This window comes from Myotis lucifugus, unplaced genomic scaffold (genome assembly GCF_000147115.1).
Source record: "Myotis lucifugus unplaced genomic scaffold, Myoluc2.0 scaffold_36, whole genome shotgun sequence".
NCBI classification, from domain to species: domain Eukaryota; kingdom Metazoa; phylum Chordata; class Mammalia; order Chiroptera; family Vespertilionidae; genus Myotis; species Myotis lucifugus.
In genome coordinates this window covers 5024805-5030804 of record NW_005871084.1, presented here as the reverse complement: position 1 = coordinate 5030804, position 6000 = coordinate 5024805, and the positions used below count along the sequence as shown (strand labels likewise).

Genomic DNA, 6000 nt, shown 5'->3' with positions numbered 1-6000 from the left:
CACACACACACACACACACACACACGTATAGTTTTCAGAGAGGAAGGGAGAGGGAAAGAGAGATAGAAATATAAATGATGAGAGAGAATCATTGATCGGCTGCCTTCTGCATGCCCCACCCTAGGGATCAAGCCCGCAACCCGGGCATGTGCCATGACCAGGAATTGAACTGTGACCTCCTGATTCATAGGTCAATGCTCAACCACTGATCCACGCCTGAGTAAAATTTTAAATATTGAATATCTTTGAATTGAGTTTATAAGTTGAAGAGATAATTGCTGATATGGACTTGGCAGTAACTAAATCCAGAGCATTTGTGAAGCTCTAAGTTACCCAATTTAATTCTCAGAATAATTAATTTTTAGAGAGAGGAACCGGGGGTGGGGGTGGTGGTGGTAGGAGAAACATTGATGTGAGAGAGAAATATCAATCTGTTGCCTCCAATACACGCTCTAACAGTAGATCGAACCTACAACCTAGGTATGTACCCTGAACAGGAATCAAATCCTTGCACTGCAATCAGCTAAGCCACTTAGCTGAGCCCGCTGAGCTACAGTGGGTTTTCAGACTTTGCAGAAGTAGTTACTGTAGCAGGAGAAGAGGGAGAAAAGGGAGAAGAAGAAGAGGAGGAGGAGGGGGGGGGGGGAGGAGAAATCAGAAACAAAATATACTAACAATAAATGAGGGGGAGGAGGATGAGGGGGAGGAGGAGGAGGATGAGCTATCAGAAACAAAATATACTAGCAATAAATGTCTCCAGTCATTAATTTCTGGATATAAAAATGAAATAATAAAAATATTAGCATTTTAATTTCATTGTCTCTGTGCTATATTCATGGTAGAGTTGTGAGTAATTATCTTCTTGTGAGTAATTATCTTCTTGTGGCTGTGTTGTTTCCACACCAAAATTTCATCTGGAAATTGTAGTGCAACAAATAGCTGCTGAAATCATGATGGCAGTGATTATGTCCATGACATAATTGTGCAAGTACAGAATGATGAGGTTATTCTGAGGGAAGTTGCTTTAGTAGAATGGTGAATGCTTTCAAATGTAGGACAAGCCAGAAAGGAAGAAAGTCTAATTATGGGTTTGTAATATATAATGGAAATGGATGAGTTTTCAGGACTGTTTTAAAGATTAAAAATTAGACAGCTCAGAGTTCATTCAGAGTTTTTAACCAAACCATTAGTGATATTTTCAGCGCTGGTAGTAAGTGTTCTGTTTTTTGGTTTTTTTTAAATTATGTTTTTATTGATTTTTAGAGAGGGAGGGAGAGGGATAGAGAGATAGAAACATTGATTAGAAAGGAACATCATTGATTGGCTGCCTGCTGTACGCCTCCCACCAGGGATGGAGCCCACAACCTGGGCATGTGCTCTGACTAGGAATCAAACTGGTGACCTCTTGGTTTCTGGGTGGACACTCAACCGCTGAGCCACACTGGCCGGGGCAACTGGTAGTAAGCTTTTAAAAAACATTGTTAATCTCTAGCCTGTTCTGTGAAGTCTCCATTTCCAGTGTTGGGAGTGACTCACATCACCAGGTTTGCTGCCTTCTCTACTTCAGGGTCCCTCTCTGGAGTCTTCTTCTCAAGAGGTTTTAGCTTTTGCCATGAACAAATCTAGGTATTGGGAGCTTACCATGTCCCAAGTAAATTGTTTCCATTTTAAAGTTGGGAAAACTTTGAGACTGAATGTGAGGTAGGATTCTATAGTTCACAGGTGGGTAGAACATGTCAGGCTGCTCACCCCGGTCATGCTCGGGAATCAGTCTATGCCCACCTGAGCCCTTCCTTCTGGTAGTATGTTAGCAGCACACCACAGGACACCAATGTGACCTCACCCTGGGGGCCTGCAGTGTCCATGGTTTCACCATTAGAGATTCATTCCTTGTGGGGTGAAAACAGCAGGAATTGTGATCACTTGGTAGGCTGAGGGCTATGTCCCTACTCTGTGACTTATTTATCAGCCTTCTGATTGTGAGTAAATGACCTCATTTAAGATGAGACCAGCAATACCTATCTTGGAAGGTCACAGTGAAGGTTAATAATGGTCACGGTTGTGTGTGGAGCCCTTGCAAGGTGTCAGGTGCTTTTTAAAATATTATGTATATCTTAGTTCATTAAATTCTAGAAGGCTTGCTAATCATTTGAGTCCAGTATGTACCAGCCCCTTCGGGGAGCAAGTGCAGAAAGAGCGGGAGTATAAAAAAGCAGAGCACAGGTTGTAACATTACTGCACTGCTGAGACTCGGGGAAGGATGGTGGCAGGGACTCCAGAGGCGGTAGGAGGAGTAAGGTCAGCATCAAAAACAGAGCAGGAGGTGCGGACACAGGAAGACACAGGCACTCACTGTAATCTGGACCGTTTGCCTGGGATGGGCCAGTCCCTCACCTGGCTTCATTTTTCTTATTTTGGATTGAAGAAGTGAGGTCTATAAACACACTGGTAGGAAAATAGGACATTGATCCTTTTTCTTTCTTGGTTAACCTTAAAGATCTCTTTCTTCCCACATCCTTAAGAAAAGGTAGAGAGAGAAAAGTGATGTCCTAAAGCAAAACCTAAATGGAGTGGGGCTTGGGTCGTATTCGGCCAAGACACAAACACCAGACTGGACCTTGGACCCATGGAGTCAGCAGGGATTTGAAGTCTTTTCTCAAGGGGAGCAAGCCAGCTGTGAAGGACCAAGGGGTGCGGGGACAGACCTGGGCACCTGAAAGGAAGGTGTGGTCTCCACCTTTTCTTGCTTGGGTAAAAGGAAACCAGAGCAGACGAGAGCATTTGTTCAAAAAAAGCTATGTGGGAGGCAAGGAGATGATATGTATGATATGAAGTTTTCTTTTTTTTTAATTTTAAAAATTTATTTTACTTTATTTTTTAATCCTCACCCAAGGACATATTTATATTGATTTGAGAGAGAGAGAGAGAAACATTGATGTGAGAGAGAAACATTGATTGGTTGCCTCCCATAGGTTCCCCGATCAGGGATTGAACCCACAATCTAGGTATGTGCCCTAACTGGGAATCGAACCCACAACCCTTTGGTGCAGGGTCTGATGCTTCAAACAACTGAGCCACCTGGTCAGAGCTATTTATTGATTTTTAGAGAAAGAGAGTGAGAGAGGGAGAGAAACATCGATTTGTTGTTCCACTTCTACATGCATTCATGACCAGGGATTGAACCTGCACACAACTTGGGTGTTTAGGGACGATGCTTTAACCAACTGAGCTATCTGGCCAGGGCAACATGAAGAATTTTTTTTAATGCTGTGCTTATGTATATTTGCAATAATAAATCTCACCCTCTGAGCCGTAAAGCCTGTTTCTCTTTGGAGTGCATGTCATGTCTGCAATGAAATTTGGCCCCGAAGGCTTCCTCTGTGCTTTTTACTCCCCACCCCCACCCCTGTCTCTAGAATTCTGACAGCAGGGGATTAGTGTTAAATATGTGTCCAGTAAAATAATATTCTTATATTTTCAAATTATTTCTTTCTAAGAGAGGGTGAGTGAAGTTGGGAGAAATGGAAGGATATGATTGACAAGGTTTATGGTGTTGCCTAGTCTGAGTCAACCCTTCCTGGGTTGAATTCAGAATGAACAAGCTCAGCGTATAAGTCTATATCAGAAATTACAAATGTGCACAGTGAATACTAATTTAACTGTTACTCTCATGGTTTCCTGCCCACATCTGCTTACACAAACTTTCTAATTTTTTGCTTTTGTATTGTTGCTTGTATAGTTAGCAGTGGATAGAAATTTTCCATTTCCATGGATTTTACTAATTAGAACTTTGTGATAATTGAAATGGTTAAGACTGGGTTTACTTTAGCTGGTCCCACTGCCAAAGAAATGGAGAACCTAGGGTAGGCATTGGACAAACAATATTACCTGTAAGACCTTAGAATGTTCAAAAAATCTTTCCAAAAACCTCAGGTGTTTATGACAAAGACCTTTGTCCTTAAAAATGATAAATACTTATCTTAAAGAGGGAACCCTAAGAACCTTAAGGATAAGCAATTTCTTATCAGTGCACTTTTAAGTCATGCGTGAAGAATCCTGGATGTTATTGACCTTTTTATGAGGTTGCCTTGGTAATGCCTACTCCTGACTTTCCTGCATACTTTTCTGCTCTGCATTTTTCCTCCACGTAATTACAAAGCAGAGTACTGATTTATGCTTTTTATTCCTTTGCAGTTGCTTCTAAAGCTGGGACTGATTCTCCTGACCTGACGTGGCCTTTGAGGGTCCTGCGGGTCAGCTGAGGGTGACCGGCTGGACTTCCCTCCATCCGGGGGTCTCTCAGCTGACACTGAGCAGGGGTGGCTGCTTTAGAGACATTGAATAAACAGAGGAAAAACAAGAAATATTGGAAAATATTTTTCAGTGCTTTTTTTCTGGGAGGAACACCCTTAAACATAACACAGACATGTGTTGTAAGCCTTCAGCAGCTCTTGAAGGCCAACCTCTCTTGTCAGCAGCTTGTTCTGAATGCCTGTGCTGGCTACAGGGGAAAGCATTGGGGACTGATAGGAAAACTCGCTCCATTCCTTACCATGAGCCTCCTTGGACCTTGTGTGAGAAGCAGGCGCCAGGGCATCCCGACGGCCCCCTGGGGCTCATTAAGTTCTAAGAAGGTGAGCAAAATGCAGTTGATATGTTATTTTAGCTAGCATATTAGTTTCAGGTGAAATTTACATAACCGTGGAGTGGTGTTTTTTTGGTGCATTTTGTGTCTTTTTAGAGCACCGTAGGTTTCCCCAGAGAATTCAGATGCCCTGGGCATTTGTAACTGTTTTATGGGATGTAGAAGCATTATTTTACATTTTTAATGATTACTGCGAGTTACAGTTGTTCTCTTTGCTTTTCGTGCTGCATTGCTGTTGGTATCAGGATTTATTTGATGCCAGGTTCACAGTCAGAAATGGGTTCCTGGATGGTTAAAAAAAAAGTCTTCTTTCAGATATCTCTTTGCTCCCCTCCTGCTGCCAGGAAATGCAGATAAAAAGCAGTGTGAGTTGTGGATTTGGTTTGTCATCTCTTTGCCTTTGTAATGCATGGGTAATCTTGAGTTCATACGCTTGCTTCCTAAGCCCATTAGCTATCCAACAGATATCTGGGTGTTCTCCCCATTAGTGGGTGTGACATTTGGATGCTTGGTGGGGAAAAAAATTAGCCTGACAGGCAGAGCTTTTAAAAAGTGCATACAAACCCTTCCTATCCCTGACTGAGTCAGTTTGGGATGAGCCCTGCAGTCCGTTGTTGGTTTGGTTTTTGCTTGTTTAACTGCTGACTTGCCAGAGCACACTCATTAGTTCCGAAGGTGTTGGCCATCTGACCATGGACCTTTAAGTCATGGGGACACAGAGGCAGCCAGAGCTGTTGACTTGCAGGCTTGAGGGGACACACGTCTGCATCCCAGTGTCAGTAGAACGTGGGGAACGGTACTTCAGGAGCATCTAGGTGGGAGAAGGGACGCCAGGGGTTGGGCAGTGCGGGGAGAGGGCAGGGTGTTGGGGAACATCACAAAGCATCTCAAAGCCCTCCAGGAGGAAAAGAGGAAACAGCCAATGGGGTGTGGATGGAGAAGAGGGTGTGGGTTAGATGAGGCTGGAAAGATAACCAAATCACCAAAAGACCCATAGACCTTCCCTGGTGGGCATGTGGGCCCTACCCCCTTAGCTTCCAATTGGCCTGGCATCCCCAGGTAGGTCAAGGTGTGGGCAACTGGGCAGGAAGTGTGAATGATAGTCTGAGCTCTGCCAGTTACTTTGTAATATGAGCAAGTATTTTGAACATCTTTGTTGCTAGTTCTTGGTCTGCAATATGGGGACAATGGGGCCACCTTCCTTGAGTTGTCCTAAGGGTAAAGGAGTCACCATATGTAAAGCCCTGGCATGGAGCAGTCTTGAAGGCTGGCGGGGATCCAGCTTGTCATTTAGGAGTTTCCAGGGTGGTAGGAGTGAGGGAGAGATTGGAGATGAGGGAACTGGTTTGCAGGGC

General features: G+C 43.7%; 1 protein-coding gene across 2 annotated transcripts in view; it reads left to right on the top strand.

Annotated features, from left to right (window-relative positions):
* Positions 1–6000, top strand: part of RNF152 (ring finger protein 152) — a 65198-nt gene that overhangs the window by 18499 nt on the left and 40699 nt on the right. The window contains exon 2 of one of the 2 annotated variants that reach the window (XR_002828881.1): positions 4195–4374. The exons of the other annotated variant lie outside the window; for it this stretch is intronic. The gene's annotated coding sequence lies outside the window, so the exon portion shown is untranslated. Of the gene's footprint in view, positions 1–4194; positions 4375–6000 lie in introns of those variants that run through there. 2 annotated transcript variants of the gene reach the window in all.